The sequence below is a fragment of the Ostrea edulis genome, chromosome 7 (assembly GCF_947568905.1).
Source record: "Ostrea edulis chromosome 7, xbOstEdul1.1, whole genome shotgun sequence".
Classification (NCBI taxonomy): domain Eukaryota; kingdom Metazoa; phylum Mollusca; class Bivalvia; order Ostreida; family Ostreidae; genus Ostrea; species Ostrea edulis.
Genome location: NC_079170.1, coordinates 6740732 through 6760881, shown reverse-complemented (window position 1 = coordinate 6760881; position 20150 = coordinate 6740732). Strand labels below are relative to the sequence as shown.

Sequence of the window (20150 nt, the reverse complement as noted above, 5' to 3'; positions counted from 1 at the left end):
ATCATAAGTGTAAAAGTGAATGTGTTTGTAAACAGTATTGGGTCCCCATTCCGCTGGTCAGGTCGGGATGTAGAGGCACATGTAAAAATGCTGATCTAAAGAACTGGATAAATGTGTTTAATCGTAAAAAGAAGGAACAGAAGCCCATAGGTCACATCGCGCACGTGAGTCACATTGGCCCATATCTTAAAAGTTTCCATGTATAACGTTGGTCCCTATTGTGGCCCCAACGTACCCCCCGGGTGCCATGCTTTTTACAAACTTGAATCTGCACTATGTCAGTAAGCTTTCATGTAAATGTAAACTCTTTGGCCCAATGGTTCTTGTGAAGAAGATTTTAAAAGATTTTCTCTATATGTAATTATGTATTTTTTTTAATCCCCTATTGTGGCCCCATCCTACCCCTGGTGGCACTATGTGGAAGCTTTCATGTAAATATATACTTTACTGGCCCAGTGATTCTTCAGATTTTTAATGATTTTCCCTATATATTTGTATGTCAACTTTGATCCCGTATTCAGAAGATTTTAAAAGATTGTCCCTATTCATTCCCATGTAAAAAAAAAATCTCTTATTGTGGCCCCATCCCACTCCATGGGGTCATACTTTTAGCAGCCTTGAATCTGCACTATGCTAGGAAACTGTCATGTAAATCTCAGCACTTTTGGTCTAGTGGTTCTTGAAAAGATTTTAAAAGATTTTCCTTATCTATTCCCATGTAAAACTTTGATCCCCCTATTGTGGTTTCAACCCACTCCCCGGGGCCATGATTTGGACAAACCTAAATATGTACTATGCCAGGAAGCTTACATGTAAATTTGAGCTCCCATGGCCCAGTTGTTCTTGCGAAGAAGATTTTTAAGTGGATCACATATTTTTGCGATTATCTCCCCATTAAAGAAGACGTGGCACTTAATCTGAACTAACTTGAAATCCGAAGTTTGGTTGAGGTTGACCCAGTGGTTCTGGAGGGAAAGATGAAAATGTGAAAAGTTTACAACGACGACGACGAGGACAGGCAACGGACAAATTGTGATAAGAAAAGCTCACTTGAGCCTTCAGCTGCTCAGGCGAGCTAAACCAGAAACAAAACAAATCTTATCACATGACAATTATATTTAACATGAAAGGTTTCACCCAGTTGTCCACTTCCAAAAACTGCGGGTTTGTGGAATTGCCAACTTTGGAGCCGTATGTGACAGACTGTTGACGCATGTCCAAGGTTGTGGTAAAACTAGAGATACAGGTCTGAGTGTTGTCCCTGTAACAAAAGTTGAATAAGGATATGTTGGTAAAGTTTTCTTGATTCCCAAGAGATTTGCTGACGAGCAAAGCAAGGGACCAAGTCGAGTGACAAGAGAAAGTTAACAACATACTTAGTACATGTTTCGCATGTTAGTACACGTTTCGCATGTTAGTACACGTTTCGCATGTTAGTACACGTTTCACATGTTAGTACACGTTTCACATGTTAGTACACGTTTCACATGTTAGTACACGTTTCGCATGTTAGTACACGTTTCCCATGTTAGTACACGTTTCACATGTTAGTACACGTTTCACATGTTAGTACACGTTTCACATATTAGTACACGTTTCACATGTTAGTACACGTTTCACATGTTAGTACACGTTTCACATGTTAGTACACGTTTCACATGTTAGTACACGTTTCACATGTTAGTACACGTTTCGCATGTTAGTACACGTTTCACATATTAGTACACGTTTCACATGTTAGTACACGTTTCACATGTTAGTACACGTTTCGCATGTTAGTACACATTTCACATATTAGTACACGTTTCACATGTTAGTACACGTTTCACATGTTAGTACACGTTTCACATGTTAGTACATGTTTCACATGTTAGTACACGTTTCACATGTTAGTACACGTTTCACATGTTTCACACGAGTACTTAAACTATTTCTGGATTCTGTTTAACTTAACCCTTCTGCATGTTTATCCTTTAATCATAATCACCTTGATTTATCTTGATTGGTTGATTTTTGTACTAGCTGGTTTTGATGATTAGTACCTTAAGGGAAGTTTACCTGTATTCAACAACCAGGTGACTGTCTATAGTATTTTCCAAGCATAATTGTGTTTTCCTACCCTTTCAAAATATATTCATTCATGTTTTAAGATCATATATCGTGTCTGGATTTAAGTCAAAACTTCCTAATACATGTAGTAACATTTGGGCATTATGATAGAAAAAATAGTGACCGAGCGATATAAAAACTGCCTTTGGGGTGTCTGCCTTATTTCAACTTATTTCAAATGACAAGTTAGATTTCTGAGTGGGTTGCTTTGTGAACGAATCTCGAAAAGAAGATGTTGAGTACTCATTTTATTCATTTTAATGTTGTATTAGCGATGGAGCATAACAGAGGCTTCGATCGATCGATCGATCGAGAGAGAAATCGAGAGAGAGAGAGATCCTAATTCCACATAATTATCCGAACTCCTGTTTCTGTAGGTTGCCCAGGCCAAACATTTACTAATGATTGTATGTGTGAGTTTTAATTCAAGATGTGTTTATACAAGAAATTAATAGTGTTTTTGAGACGTCACCAAAATGTAACTTATATAAATATGTCAATGAAGGTTTTAAATTACAATTGTGTCTTACAAAATCTATTCCAAGTATATATGTTCAAAATATTAATAAATACCGATTATCCTCATATAGATTAGAAATTGAACAAGATAGATTTAGCAATATTCCAAGAAACGAAAGAAAATGCAAATTATATTCAGAGAGTATTGAAGATGAATATCATTTTATATTAGTATGTCCTTTTTATAATGATTGTAGAGAACAGTAATTAGATAAAGAAATATTATTATAAACACCCCTCCACTTTCAAGCTTGTCCAATTATTATCAACTGGAAATATTACGGAATTATGTAAACTTGGTAAATACCTATATAAATGTTCGTCTATTAGATCTCAGTTATTTATAAGACTATCCTCAGTATCTATCCTGTCCATGTACATCTGTATGATATATTATGTTCTGTTACTATTTCATGTATACTTTGTTGTTGTATATACTTTATACCTATGAACTGTATGGTTCTTGGTCAATAAACAATGCAATTCAATACCATACTACATAAGTGGAAACACTGTTTCTAGAGAGCATGTCACTCTGTCCTTAATACGGGATATCGGAACTAGAAAATTTTGGAACTCTTCAGAAAAAGAAGTTGTGAAAATTATGCATAACTTGGGCAACTTTTGTACATACAAATTGGTGATGGCTAAAGATAACTCTGATACAAAAATATCTGCCAGGTGTGAAGATTATTTTTCAGAATGTTGCAAATGAATACCCTGGTACCAAAACATGAGATATTTGATTAAATTACTGAAGTTTGGCAGCGGAGACAAAACGAAAGATCTCCAGACCCCCCCCCCCCCCCCCGCCCTTTCTGACATCGCATTAAAATATCACATACATTTGTTATTAGTACATGCAAAGATCGATTTATTAGCTGGTCACTTGATATAGTTAATAGTAGCGGTGACCGGTAGTGTAAATGCAAGGTTATATTGATGGAACTCGTACATGTATTAAAGGATACCCCTTACGATTTAGGAGTATGAGCAGAACAGCTTTTCTTGCGAAGATTTTTCATATTAAGCATAGGCGTAGTTTGGGTTCAAATATTACCGAGGCAGGAGGTCAGAAGCTTTCGACATTTTAACAACGTAAAAGGTGGGTTTTTTTTTTTTTACCGAGGCAGCTGCCTCGGTTGCCTCAATGGAAGCTACGCCACTGTTAAGGGGATATGTTGCTGAAATGAAAGTAATTAGATTTTAGATTAGGTCTCTCCTGTTTGAAAAATGACAATTTTTATATATTTAAATGAGTTCGTTTCCATGGAAACAACCCCTGAACCTAACAATATTGAAAAAACACAAAAGGCCAAAATTTAGCAGTAAGTTGTGGATCCAAAAATATGTACAACAAACAAACAGGTTGTAATATGGCTATATTTAAGGATCTTCATACAAACAGTCTATGTGCAGACACTATGATGTGAAAATATTTTCCACGTAACGCAAAAACAAATTGCCCAAAATTCAGTCCGAATTTCCTCAGCGCCTCTAAAAAATATCTTTTTGAGGATAGAGTTTTCTAGGAAAATGGTCAAAAACATTTACTGAATCTAATTAGATTTTAATTATTTTACTATGATTTAAAGATGACATCCATAGCTACAGGACTAACCAAAAATATTGGCATGCCAATGAATTGGATAAAAAGATATGATGAACTGAAGGTCATCTGAGGTCATTGAAAATTGCTACAAATAAATCGGACTGATTTCTTTTTCTTTCTCTAAAACACATTTTTTTAAACATCAAACACAACGTTTAAATCTTATTGAAGCGGAAAGCTGTATTTCTTATGTTATCTTTATTGCGAGAGTTATCGCCCTTGTCATTTTAATTGCTTATTAGACATACTCAAATAAATATTTCATGATGGTTAGTTTTGAATTAAAGTACATACAATTATAATCATTGTGTGTTTCTATAGTAGATTCTATAAAGATTAGCCAGTTTGGGTATGATTAGTATTTTGTTTTAATTGATAAGTAATTATACACTACGGATCATTATGGTACTGCGGATATATAGGATTCTTCTATACGATGGGTGCGGGGGAGAACGGTCCTAGAGGTTAAACTCGACAAACCTTGTACGATACGTATAAGTGTGCGGACTTCCCTACTTATATTGTACATCTTGGTAATAAGTGTGCGGTCATCCCTGCTTATTACTGCTAGAGTGTGTGGTCAATCACTGCTCTGGAGTTGGCATCTCATAGCTACAAGTGTGTGGACATCCCTGCTTGTTGCTGCGCAAGATCAGGTGTGAGGACATCCCTGCCTGTCTTGTGGTAGAGCTCTGGTGTGCGGACATCCCTGCCAGTGTGTCTGATTAGAACCGGTATTTATATAGTGGTAGGTGTGCGGTCAACCCTGCCTATCACTGCGCAAGGGCAGGTGTGCGGACATCCCTGCTTGTCCTTGTGGAAGTGCGCTGGTGTGTGGAATTCCCTGCCAGTGCACTTGTTCGCTACCAGTCAATAGATCCTATATAGGCGCAGTACAACTGATTAAGTCTGCGCATTGTACATATTGCAGCATCTCAGGGCTCTCCGTTTCTATCACGGGTACGAGCCCGCGGGGGTTCACAGGCAGTGACCTCCCTTGCACGTTACATTATGTTCTTAAAAGTGGTTAATTTGTGAAAATATCTTAGTTGGTATGAAAACGAATTCAACAATTTGGAAAGAAAACAGTCTGAATTTCCTCTGTCTTTTTTTTTTTCATTTTGAGCGTAAATTGTTCAGATAAACGCAAAAAAAAAATCATATCCTGTATGAATGTATATTGAATTTTTGAAAATTCATATAAAGAATGCATAAAGGTACCAAACCAAAAAAAAAAACAAAAAAAACCCCACTTAAAATCATATCACTGACCAACCTAAATGTTCTGATCTCATTAAAACTTTAATACTTTAGTGAATCTTTAACCACAATAATCAGTGCATGTAATTCATTATAGTAAAAGTGTGAACTGTGAAAAATACAATAGAATTGACATGAATCAACGGATGATGGACACGTATCGCAGATCTACATTATGTACCCCTCTAAACTGCAAATATTGTTTTAGATGTATGTGTAAATTATTTAATTGCTATTGATTCTAACTATTCTAAAGTTTCAACTGATATTCTGGTGAAACCTATTAATGTTCCGAAAAGGGAGGGGGTGTAACAAGTTGGGCGCACTAACCATTTTCATAAAACTATTAATGAAAGTTGAAGAAAATGAACAGTGATCAATCTCATAACTCCTATAAGGAATACAAAATAAAGAGTTGGACAAACACGGATCCCTGAACATACCAGAAGTGAGATCAGATGCCTGGAGGGGTGGGGGGTGGGGTGGTGTTAGTACTTCATCTACTTTATTATTTTAAAAATTTATACAAGAATTATAATCAAATGTTTGGTTTTCTTTCTACGCAATCTGGGGAGGGGTGGGATTGGGTCTATTTGAATATGGAATTTGATTAACAAATATGCCCGTTTGGGCGTTTCAAAGTAGAGGAGAGGCAGTCTAGAACACTCGTTTAGGTCAAGCCCCCCCTACCCCTGATCTGAAAATGAAATATAGATGGGTAAAATACATGTACTATGCTAGATTTAAAGCATACAATCATTACTTGATGAGAGCAGCTACAGGATGATAAAGTAAGTTTTGATTTTGCCTATTCCGCATTTCCTCCGTTTTATGGCATCTAGGTGTTTCAAATCCAAACATCTAGCAATATATAATTTTGATTCAAATAAGCAATTAAACTTTCGTACATTTCAATTATGTTTGCAAAAAATGTATGCATGTACACCTCATTTGGACTTCATTTTCCCTGATGAGTAAATCCATCAGTCATTAAATTCCGCCATGCATATGCAGAAATCAGTGCTAAATAATTCGTAGTCTGCTTTGTATATCTCTACTCATTATGGTACATGAGGTTACATGTATCATAGATGAACCAATGAATTGCATTAAATAGTTCACAAGACGCAGACACAGTATATACATGTACCGGTAGAGGTATACCACATGTACCTATGTGCTGACAAAATGTTTAGTCCTTGGGTAAATATATTTTTCAATTATTTTTATTATTTACGAAATCTCGGAATATAATACAAAATATTTATTATTACTCTAGCATGATAAAAATTTTGCAGAATTTTTTAGCCCTAAGTTTATTGTCGTTCAATTTGACTATATGTACTTTTAAAATTGTGCAGAGATTCTGTTCGACGTGTTGCGACTCCGTCTTTCATTTCTATTTTGAGTCTATTTTGAAAAGAATACACAGGTATAGAAATATATAATAACATGCGATACTACGACATCTGTCAAACTCTGTCTTCTGTCAACGTAAACAACGTATACATGGCGTCAAAAATCACGAGCTTATGTCGTTACCTCATATTTCCTAAAAACACGTCATAACGGCATTCATACAAAATTATTTAATCAAAATAAGGCCCTAACTGTTGTACTGATACCCCCAGTTCAAAGTCAACTCCATTGTAAATGCACACACTTTATTTAATTCTAGTAAGCATGATCCAATTATACAACATCCATGTGTATGTGTGGTGGTCGTGTGGTGTGGTCTTGGTAGCTGATTCGAACGCTCCTCGTAATTCATGGCCCATGGCTATGGTTCTCGAGACTATTCCTGATCGTTTCGGTTTAGTACGTCAAGAAAAAGTGAAAACGGCAACAAACATTTTGACGCGCCCAATGGACAAACTTTGTGTAGTTCTTGAGACAGATGAACCTGATTTGTGAGTAATTCGATGACTGAAATTGTTGTAATTGATTTCGAATCTATTATTTATTTGGAACAATTATTTATCATCTGGTGAAGTTACTTATATTTCATGTACTTTTTTAAAGGGACTGACTCACGATTTTTCCCAAAATTTTGTTTTTCACTTTTAATGACCAGAGTCTACTGCCTAATGTGTTCAAATGATTTCGCATAAAAATTAAGGTTATACATTATCACAGAAGCTCATTTTAGAGAGTTCATTATTTGTTTTGTAAACAAAAATTGCGGTATGTTATTGTTTACGAAATTTTCAGAAGAAATGGATATCGATCCAAGTTTATTATATCTTTCACATTTCAAGCATTCTTCGGGAAAAATGTGTCATCTAAAAGTGAAAATTTGTGATTATGCAAAATTAAGATGCTTTATATTACAAGATTGATATTTCACTGGTTTGTTTGTTTACATAAAAAGACTCGAGTCTTTGTTTACATAACACCGATTTAAGGCTAAAATATTGCTTTTATTCTTGCATTCAGTAGGTCAAAATGTTGGTTGACAACATTAAATGAATTATATTTTTAATGTTTCACATCAAAAATAAAAAAAATATTGTGTTAAAAAATCGTGAACCAGTCCCTTTAAAGTGGATTTTGTAATTGTGTCACATAGTGTTCCACAATTAGGGGGCTGGATTGTTATGGCCAATTTAACATTGTACCAAACATTTTTCCGGATTTTTCAGTTCCATATTTTTCCGGATTTATTTGAATGTTTCAATATCCGGTTTAGTTTGGATTTTACATTTTTCGCGGGTGCACGAGCTTTAGTACAATTTACCAGCCATTTTCTAGATTACTAGTCACCTGTGCTGAAGACCCTATATTTTTTCTATGAGAGAAACTTCTAAGATGGTAAGTTAAACCTAACATTTTATAAGCAAATTATTCTACAAGAGAATTTATGTACATAATGTTGTTAACTGAATGTTTACAGCGTGTTTACTTGCGAAAGAGCATTTTTGGTAACATGTTTAGAGTGCACATTTGTTAGAAAATTCATAGCTTTATCGTAACGTTTGCAAAGTATATGATAATATGGTTCATATTAATTTCATAGTATTGAAGGACATAGAATTATGCTGTGAAACTTTGGTGTGAATTTTTTGTGCACTCTGCAATTTTCATGTATTGATAGGAATGTTTTCCTCTAGCTATTTATGTGTAATATAATGTAGTTTCTAGGAACATAAATTTTTCACTTTCTAGTCTGATGAAATTTTCTAGAGTACAAGTGTAGAGTATTTACTGTAAACAATGTTACTGAGGTTGATGAATATTTGTGTACTAGGATAACATTTATCAAATGTTAGGTAATTTGTCTTTGCTATGAAATACTTTACTTATTTTTGTTTTTATATATTTGCAGTAAATCACACCACACGACCACCACACATACACATGGATGTTGTATAATTGGATCATGCTTACTAGAATTAAATAAAGTGTGTGCATTTACAATGGAGTTGACTTTGAACTGGGGGTATCAGTACAACTGTTAGCAGGGGATGCTTACTCCTCCTAGGCACCTGATCCCACCTCTGGTGTGTCCAGGGGTCCGTGTTTGCCCAACTATCTATTTTGTATTGCTTGTAGGAGTTATGAGATTGATCACTGTTCGTTATCTTCACCTTGCATTTATGCTTTTGTATTTCGAAAATATGACTTTAGTCAAAGTCATAATCAATATCTGTCACGACAATCATGACCTACGTACGTTAGTTCGAGTTGCGCAGTGACTTCAAAAACGTCACAATCATATCCCCTTGATATAACGGGTGCTGTTTTTTTTCTTTTGTTTCCCACCCCTCAACTTTCAAATACGACGCTAAACTGTCCCTAAACTCACTATATCTGATAGTAAGTAAGTTACATGTGCTTGTTTACTAAAAACGTTGCCCAAGTTCACGTAGAAAACGCGATCTCGTTGGACAAACTAAATATTAAAACCGGGACGGAATCGGAGACGAAATCATGTTTCCTATATTCCACATTACTACCAATCATACAATGAAGCTTGGACGTGGGGTGTTACCAAGTGATTTGGCAGAGACAAAACTTTTATTCGGGGTGTGAAACATGTACCCAGAACAGCTTATGTACTTCAAAGTTATTATGACTAAGGTAGACTCGGCCAATATTTCACAACAAACACTTACTTGAGACACACAGTGAGGACAGGCTTACATAACTTGGTACAGTGATTACCGGTTACACCCTGACAACATCCACCGCCATGGAGTTGATTTCCTGGACTTTTCACGTTGTCTATGTGTATGAAGAAAGTGATCTTCCCAAGTGCAACCTTTCAATAACCATAAAAATAAGATAAAAACTTCTAATAAAAATTCTTTCTTAATACGGAATATTTGTACCTTTATTTTCACTTCCATTCCGTTGCGGTTTTAATAATAAATATATTCAACGAAATCTCGTTTACTGCTTTAAGGACATACATGACGTTTCTGAAATTTTCTCTGAAATTCTTTTTTTTTCATTCCTTGATATAAAGAGGTCTTGCATAATTTCCAAAAATAGATTTGAATTTTGTATTGCAGTGATATTATCATATACAAAATATTGGACTTGGTAGCTGATTAGTTAGATCACATGACTACACTGTGAAGTAATGCTAAAATCCCGAATTTGATCCCCAATTGTTCTAAAAACTGTTTTCCCTTCTTTGCTACAATGTACAATAACTTTGTAATGTCCATATAAACAAACTTCCGTAATACATATAAAAGGCTTACATTACATTTTTACTTGCAACATCCAGGAGCAATCAAAATATACTAACTCGAAAACAGACATAGTAATATACCCCAATATTGTTTTGTACGGTTGGAATCCAATACAAGTGAATCGTAAGTGAAATGTCGCAAAAATTATATATAATTAAGAAACATTGTGTATGTCCTGAACGTGAGCAACTTCTCAGTAAAAATAGCACACATAACTATAATAGTGAGTTCAGATACTTACATGTATATTGTATCATCGTGTTTGAAAGTGGAAAGGGGCGGGACAAACGGAGAAAAAAGTTGCCTTCATATTTGTATGAAAATGTTTGATTAGGAGAAAAGCAGTTCCGTCCTAACACCTAAATTGAATACGCGTGTGTGTTGGGTATCCTGCAGTACACTCGTGACTGAGTACAGTGTAATCCCATTTATCAGTACTATAAAACGTGACCAGGTAAGAAGTCTTTGCATGTAAAAATAACTACCTTTTTATATGATTAATAACTGGGTACGTATGTCACATATCACGACAATGCAGCCCCCTCCCTTGCTACGTGTCTGGAGATTGATGTATATGATATTATACATTTATTGCATGATAGTGAGGGAGATATGAAGATTTATTCACCCAAGAAAAATCATATTCCCCGAGGGCAACGCCCGAGGGGAATATGGTTTTTCTTGGGTGAATAAATCTTCATATCTCCCGAACATTCATGCAATAAATTGTTTATTAAACCGAAACAAAGCAAGACTACAAAAATGTATTTGAAATTGGAGTCCGCTCATCTATATGGCTGAGATCGCCCTAACGGTAAAACCGCGCCGTCAACGTATTACGGTAGAAGATACAAACAACGAAATACAGTGAAATGATAACCAGTTGTTGTATTTCCATTTTCCTTGAATGTAGATTAACTTCCTTGGGTTTTCTGTATCCACTAAAACCATGCATTCAACTGTGTATCAGAGACCCGCATATTTTGTGCCTACAAACTATGAAAGTAGAATGACTCGGACTTATTGTGACGTCACAATACACTTCGTCTACCTTGACGTTAAATTTATGGAAAATGCACGAGGCTGCCCAAGGGGTAAATATGATAGGGAAATATGCAAACTTCCACCAGAGTTCGTTTGCTCACAAACCAAACTCTTCCACTTAGGCATTATGGGATAGCGATTTCTTAGGCCACGTATACTGTGACGTCACTGTAGAATGACGAAAAAACATAACGTCAAACGTAACCAACTTTCAAAACAAGAACGTAAACAACAAATTCATTACTTTACACAATAATTTGAACAGAGTCTCCCTACTTTTTAATGATCTTTTGATCATTTTATGTTTAAAATAAAATCCATACTTTTATATTAATGCTTTTAATATTAATATCTTCAGACTTTTAACTGCGAACTACTTCTTTAGTGTAATTTGTCTGCGTGATAATCGCGGACTCACAATAACAAATTTGTATATTGTGGTGCGTCACATAGGAGAGGTCTATTCGTAGGCACTGTGACGTAATGAGGCCTCGACGGGGAGTTTGGGGAAATATGATGTTTGAGAGGGAGATATGAAGTTTTGTTATCCCTGGCATGTGACCGTCTAGACCAATCAGATTACGCGTTGCATAGAATTCTCATACTGAGGTATAATAAGATTATTTATTACATAATTGCATAGTGGTCAGTTGTCATAATGGCTCAAGAAAATCTAAAAACAAAATGAACTAGGTCAATATCCACATACAGTAGACGAAATACACGGTATATTCTAATGTGTGTGTGGTAAATACTATGATTATTTATGACATAACTGCATAGTGGTTGAAAATGCTCAATGCTCAAGAAAATCTAGAAAAGAAACAAGAACATATATACCCTCGTGTTGCAAAATTGAAAGGGGTTATACACATACATCATTTAATTGATATCAGTGCCAAAACAGTTACCGATATTGAGAAGACATGTACAATATCTTCCTTATGTCCAGAGCTAATTGACTTTTGACCTGAGAATCAATAAGAGTCATCTACTCCTCACAATGTACCAGTGTACCAAATTTAGTGTCAATGAACTAAATCAAGAAAATGATTCTTAAAATATAGGAGACAATATATTACTATGTCCAATTTGACCCTTGACCTTTGACCACATGAACCCAAATTTTCTAGGGGTCATCTACTCTTTATGATGTACAAGCTTATCAAGTTTGATGTCTGTCAAGTAATGGGTTCTCAAGATATTGAAAGGAAAGTATATTTCTATGTCCAGTTTAAGCCCTGATCTTTGCCCATGTGACCTCAACATCAATAGGGGTCATCTACTCCTTAAGATGTACCAGTGTACCAAGATTGATGTAAACCTGTCTAGAAAAGGGTTCTCAAACGATGTTGAGCAGACAGTATCTTCCTATGTCCAAATTTCCACTTGACCTTTGTCCATGTCACCTCAACATCAATAGAGGCTATATACTCCTTACAATGAACCAGTGTATCAACTATGATGCCTGATAAGCAAAGGATTCTCAAGATATTGAGCGACCAGTATTTTCAAATGTTCATTATTACCCTTGACCTTTGTCCATGTGATCTCAAAATCAACTGGAGTAATCTACTCTTCACATTGTACCAGTGTACCGAGTTTGATGGCTGTCAAGCAAAGGATTCTTAAAATATTGAGTGAATAATATCTTCCTATGTGCAGTATGATCCTTGACCATGAGACTACAAAATCAATAGTGGGCATCTACTCCTTAAGATGTACCAATGTACCAAGTTTGTCTGTCAAGGAAAGGGTTCTCAAGATATTGAGCAGTCAGTATATTCATAAGTCCAGAATGGATTTACCCTTGAAATTTGACCTTTTGACCTGAAAATCAATAGGGGTCCTCTTCTACTCTTAACCAACCCACATATGAAATATCATAACGTGAATGGTTCTCATTATATTGAGCGGATAACATGTGGTCTAACGACCGACATACCGACCGACAGGTGCACAGTAATATGTCCCTCTTCTGTGAAGGGGGGAGGGGGCATGAAAAAGAAAATTAAGTAAATATCCACATACAGCAGACTAAATACTCGGTCTTCTCTAACCAAATATCGGAAGTTTAATCTGATAAATCATATTTTTCGTACTAGGATATTCGTTTGCAACATTCTGAAAAATAATTTTGAAATCGGGTAGCTATTTTTGCAATATAAATGAATCGTCTTTAGCCATCACTTTGTATACAAGAGTTGCCCGAGTGACGCATAATTCTTGTAACTTCTTTTTCTGAAGAGTTCCCAAATTTTATAGTTCCGATATCTCGTATTTCTAAAATCGTTTATCCTCATCATACCCGGTAACTGTTACGGTATAACGTAGGTTAACCTGCAATCCGACATATCGAGTCATAATAAATATCATATTTTGAATAATGTAATGAAGTTTTAATCGATATGAAAATATGCCTACCTTAACCACAAACGTCCACAACAATAAGAAAAGTACAAACTTATATTTGGCCATTATTTCGCTGAATACTTTTCTCAGTTTCTAATGGTAATGATATACATGTTATCATCAATGATAAATCAGACGTTTATCTTGTAAAGCAAACAGAACCTTTTCTACATAATCAGCTGTAATGTATTAGGTACACAATCTTTGTCGTATAACTGTGAGTTTTGGTTTTTGATAGATTTAGAATATCCATTTACACTGTAAAAAATAAATATTTAGAATATCCTGTTATCCATGTAAGTAATGTTTACGTTACTCAGCAGAAACCCATCATCATCAATACATAGAGACTATGGTACACGAAGATTCTGTTTTACATTTTTTTTTATCATTTTATTCAGGTATAAAATATCTCAGAATGTCAGGATCATAAATTTAGAATAACATATTTGAAACCTGACATAATCTATAGCACTATGCAATAATAACAATTATAGAGTTGATAACATGACATGTACATATAATGATGTGACTGTTAAGCCGTTCTTTACATACTGAGTTTGACTCCGTTTACCTGATCAGTTCACAGGGACATATTGAATCGGTATATGAATGCACCATGTAGTGAATATTCATTAAATGTGTTGAAGAGACCAGGGGCTGTAATGTTCACATGAATACCACGTAGTGAACTTGCACGTAGATTACCCAAGTCTTTTAACGATCTATTACGAAATGATGGTCTGGTCAAATAAATTCAACTCTTTGCCGAGGGGGTTGGGGAGGGGTGTGTGTGTTGTTACATCCGATCCAAATGAACATGGTTCCCGATTATGACGCTGCATTTGGCCATAAAGCAAAATGTGTGGCAAATGTAGGTTTAGAATATATTTTAAATTACGATATTATGATTTGCAAGGAAAACTTATCTCTGCTTTCGAAGGTATTGTATTTTTGAAAATTACAATGCCCAAGTAACCTTGCGATGCGTTTCCTTTAATAAAAGTATAGCCCAGGCATAAACAAAAGTAAATCAAAGTACTTAAAGTACTCGTGGGAGTTGAACATTGTGGAAATTCAGTTAGAACAGACAGCACTGGAAGGGGAGGGGAATAAATGACTGAATATTATCATGATTTTAGATACAAATCAACTGTTGTTGTTTTTCAAAGCGTTACAACAGCAAACATGGATAATGGAAGGCCCATGGACCACAACGATCCTCGAGTAACTGAAGTCGTGTTGTTGTTTTCTAGAATTTCACCCCTTTATATTCTCATGAAAAATGTGACCACATATTATGGCCCAAACATTCAAATCAATATGGTTATGAATGCCTTGCAGTTATGAAGAAGTTTTCCCCCTGTATATATACATTCAAGTTTAATCCTAGTTATAGCTAATTCTAAGGAGATTCATTACTTGAAAAGGTAGTCCAATATGCTAAACTGTCACCTGAGTATACTACAGTCCTGTAGAGGATCAATGGAATGGAAAATAATTGTATAATAACTCAAAATAAATGAAATGCAAAAAAATTAAAAATTGTCGGGCATCGGAAATGCACAAGCTGAGTTGCGCAAGGAATGGGCATAGAGGGAACCGGCAGAAAAGTTTTCAAGAATTATCAAGCAGGGAGCAAAATTTTGCGTACATAAGTTTCAGCCGACTTAAATCCTTTGTGACCTTGACCTTTAACCCTTGACCAAAGTCAATAGGCTTCTTTGTCTCATCAAGGGCGATAATCCATCTAAGTTTAATTGAGATCCTGTAATTTGTTAAAACATTATAGTGCCGAAAACAAAATTTTCTCCAAATTTCAGTCTATTTATAGCCAGTGACCTTGACCTTTGACTTAGTGACCCCAGAATCGATAGGCTTTCTCATCTTACTGAGGGTGACAATCCATCTAAGTTTGAATGAGATCATATAATTTGCTCAAGAGCTATGGTGCGGAAATGAAATGTGGATGCGTGCCCGCCTGCCCGCCCAAAGGCACTTCATCAGATCATAGGCCGAGTTCGACTTCATCGCAACTCCGCTAAAAATGAAACACTAGTCAAATAATGTTATTTATTGCCAAGGTATTTGGGATATTATACTGTGGCTCAAACAGGGGGTGAATGAACCTGACAGTATGGAAAGCATATAGTGGAATCAGACTTGTGATGCTGGAAATCTATAGTGATTAATAAACTATACATGTACAAGATCCATAACTATTTTTTTTTTCAGTTTGTGAGGGAGAATCCTCATGTCTCTTTCATCAGTAGACAAATAAACAATGTGTTTTGACCAGAGCAATTTCCAATCCTTTTTGCAGCATAAATTCAACATTGTGGCAACTGGGTTAAACTTTGATAGTGAAGTAATACATGGCAGCGCCTTATCCCATGCTCTTAAAATTTCTGTTTGACACACACTCATGACATCCACTCAAACATTAGAGAGTGCAGCAAAATCCCATTGTAATAGGGGATTCAAAATGGATAACTGGTACAAAATATGGTACATACTATTAAAAAAGGATAATGAATTTGACATATTGATGTCTTGGAAAAGGAAATTCTGACATCGGGGCTCTAAGCGTTTTCAAACATTGTCATTTGATAAAAGTGTTCTACATTTTTAAAAATAGAGATTAATATGTCTTTACATACATAGGTGAGAAAGTTTCCATTATTCCTAGTCGAGACATACCATGTATGCGCAAAAAATTCATTAACAAATATCACACTACTCACGTAGAAAATGTGGACCTTACCGTCATCAAGCGCAGCGAAACACGCCATTTCGAGATTATAGTCGACGAAAGCTCGGTAACAGTAATGAATAAGGTACACTCATTTTGTATCTATTTTGTGACTTTCTTTATTAAAAGGAACAGTTCTCTAATGTGTAACGTGCAATTACTACGTAATTCAATAACTTGAAGCATGAAGCAGTTTCACTTTGCCACCGGATATAAGAAATTTTATTTCGTATTCCGATCCCAATCGAAAGTTGTTGACTGGGAATGACGTGTTTTAATTCAATCTACATGTAACATCAAGCATCTTTTATATCACATTAAAAAAAATCCCAAATATATACACATACACAATGTTGTAGAGTTATTTCTTGTAAATTTTCTGAGGTTTCGCACCATATTCGATATTTCGCGCCACGGTGTCAATAGGGCTTGTGTGCAGTTGTCGTTCGTTTCCCTATCAATGTTTATAGGTGACGCTGCGCTACAAACGACAATTTTCAACCTTATCTTTTATTTTTCTATGTCTATCAGTATCAATTTGATCGAAATCTTGTATTCAAATTGATTTGAATACAATATCATTGCATTTATTTACATGTCAATTATCAAAATTAGATTAATTCAGAAAAGTTACATGGATTATTTAATGGCGGATGTTTATAAAAGTTTATGTTGATTTACCTAGGAGTAAATCAGCTGACACAGAACCCCCACTGACGACCACTATACAAATCAATACAAATTACTGCGCAGAAAAGTGCGTGATGACCCAGGGAGATTGAACATAGTTCAACTCCCAAAAAGAAAAAAAAAACCAAGATGCATGCGGACAAATATGGAAAATTCTGTATAATGCCGTCCAATCTTTGCTTGCATTTGCAATAGCTGTACATCAAGTAGTACGCAAGATGTTTATTTGTAAAGAAAACTTTTAAAGCTGTTCAGCATTTTTCAGGTTATGAGTCATACTATATCACCTTGAAGCTAGACTCCTGGTACAGGGATCACAAGTTTGGTGCATACCTGTAAGGGTATTATAGCTATATGAAGGGTGATACAGGGATCACAAGTTTCGGTGCATACCTGTAAGGGTATTATAACTATATGAAGGGTGATACAGGGATCACAAGTTTCGGTGCATACCTGTAAGGGTATTATAGCTATATGAAGGGTGATACAGGGGTCACACGTTTCAGTACATGCCTGTAAGGATATTATAGCTATATGAAGGGTGAAGATAACGAACTGTCTCATAATTCCCACAATATATCTATTGTATATTGTAAATATTCAGGATTAAGGAAACAATAAGATGTTTCAAATTGGATGTTGAATACTTAATGTGATATATACACTCTGATCACGAGGCTTTAAATCGAGATCCGGGGGGTATGATTGTCACGATTGTTGATGAAGCCAGTCTAGAATAGTGTTCAAGAGTAAGCGTTTTATTTATTAACGTTTGTAATTTTACTTCTTGTTTTAATCCCGCCTTTTAGACTGAAATTTCCGATATCCCAAATATTCGATACAGCAATATTGTGGTTAGAATTGGCCTTGTAAAGTGAATATGCATGTCGGACTTGTCCGAACAGACACAGGTCACATGACTTTTGTCTATTCTACTGCCACCAGATAACTGAAAAATTGTTGAGTATGGCGGAAAACATCTAAACAAACAAACTACGGCTAAGAAATATACAACCGATCTTTACCCAAACAGCTTCGAATTAGGTCACCGTGATGTCATTGCACTTCCAAAACGGATTACGCCAACATGTTTTTGCTGACGAAAAAGTAAGATGTTTTGGTATGTAAAACTTATACGGCACCAATTTTGATGCACCAGATAGGCATCTCGACAAATAATGTCTCTTCTGTAATGCTCAAACGAAATGTTTGAAATCCGAAATAACAGAAAACTTGTAGGCCCCAAGAGCTATTTTAAGGAAAAACAGAGTGCCAAAAAAGTGGAGTCAAATTCGTCTAAGGATAAGAGCTATGCATGAGGGAGATAATCCTTTATTTTGAAATGAATTTCTAAATTTATCACAGCAAATAAATATACATCCGTATTTTCAAGCTAGTAACGAAGTACTTAGCTACTGGACTGTAGGGACCCTCGGGGACTAACAGTCCACCAGCAAAGGCCTCGACCCAGAGGTCATAATGTAAAACTTATACGGTACCAAGTTTGATGAACCAGATTCGCATTTCGACAAATAATGTCTCTTCAGTGATGCTCAACCGAAATTTTTGAAATCCGAAATAATAGAAAACTTGTAGGCCCCAAGAGCTATTTTAGGGAAAACTGGGCTGTAGAGATTGCCTAACTCCAGGGTTAACGTTTTAGGTACAATGATATGACTACATAAATTTTAAAGTAATGATGAATTAAATCGTTACTTTTGCTCTCCTAAACATCTATATAACGAATTTAGAAAACATACACAGATCAGAATATTACCCGCCAAATTTAGGACCTAGGATCCCAATATAAATTTAAATCTTAATTCCATAAATGTCATAGCTGTAGCTCTCTGGGAAAATATTGGGACAGATCAGAGAGCTACCGATCCACATCTCTTAAAAAGCTTTGATTTACGAAGCGGAAAAAAGTGCGCACGTTTGAGGCTTTATATCGCTGTATTCTTGCATCGTCATCTCAAAAAATTAATACAAAAAGTCTTGGCATATTTTGTCGAAATATAGATTCAATAACGCCCCATTCAACCGGAAAACTAGAAGCTTGAAATTATTTTCTTTGTTGACTTAGCTCTATCGCCATTTCAACTTGCAGGAAAATATCTTATATCATACTGTCTAAGCCCTATAGAAAATAGAGTGACCATAAGAAGTTTGTGACGAATCATCATCACAAACCAAATACAGTTGAAAACAACGCACGGTCCATACTGTTCTCCCGAGGTTAATGGAATGTTCATTTCCTTTCTTATCTTAATTATATTTACATGTAACGATTTTTCATTTGAAATAGAAAATGTCATCAGCTGTGACTGAATAGTAACTTTAGACCTCCGCATGATGCTGCCCACTGACTTGTTTTTGCAGACATAGGTTTCTCGCCGTTTTAAGTTAATTCTTTTTTCGAAAAACCCGTCATTCTCGCTTCTGATGCCGATCATTTGACAAATTAACGATCACGTTTTAAATGAAATCGCTAAGAATCAAACCCGAGACCTTCCGAACGGAATATATTTTATAATAATAGTTTAAAACGATAGTGGCATGCTTTCATAAACACGATACCAAAACTTCTTGTCCATGGCACCTATCATATTATACATGTAGAAGAACACCCCCCCCCCCAAAGAAAACAACAAAAAACAAACCCAAACAAATAAACATAAAAGTTAATAAAAAAAAGAAGATAAAAATTATAAAGTAAATGACCATGACCTTCCAAAAGGACTGTCTTTTATGATAATAAGTTTAAACGATAATAGTAGAGATAGACTAAAAGAAGTTTGAATGTCTGGAACCCCATCGTAGAAAATGAAAAAAAAAAGAAGAAGGAAAAAGCAACTCCTGTACTTAAGAGAAGATATCAATATGATGTATAATATAATTCACTGAGGGTTTTTCTGACAAGTTTAAACTTAGAAAATGTACTGTACATTTTCCTATCTTCTATACGACACATAGATAAGATAGTCATGCTTGTTTAACCCTTTATATTCTTGAGAAGATAATTAAATCCAGAAGTTATGATAGCTAAAAT

General features: G+C 35.4%; 1 long non-coding RNA gene across 1 annotated transcript; it reads left to right on the top strand.

The window, feature by feature from the left end:
- Nucleotides 1–8099: 8099 nt before the first annotated feature.
- Nucleotides 8100–8917, top strand: LOC130047759 (uncharacterized). Its single transcript, XR_008796568.1, has 2 exons — nt 8100–8311; nt 8826–8917. It is a non-coding gene; the product is annotated as an uncharacterized LOC130047759 (long non-coding RNA).
- Nucleotides 8918–20150: the final 11233 nt, after the last annotated feature.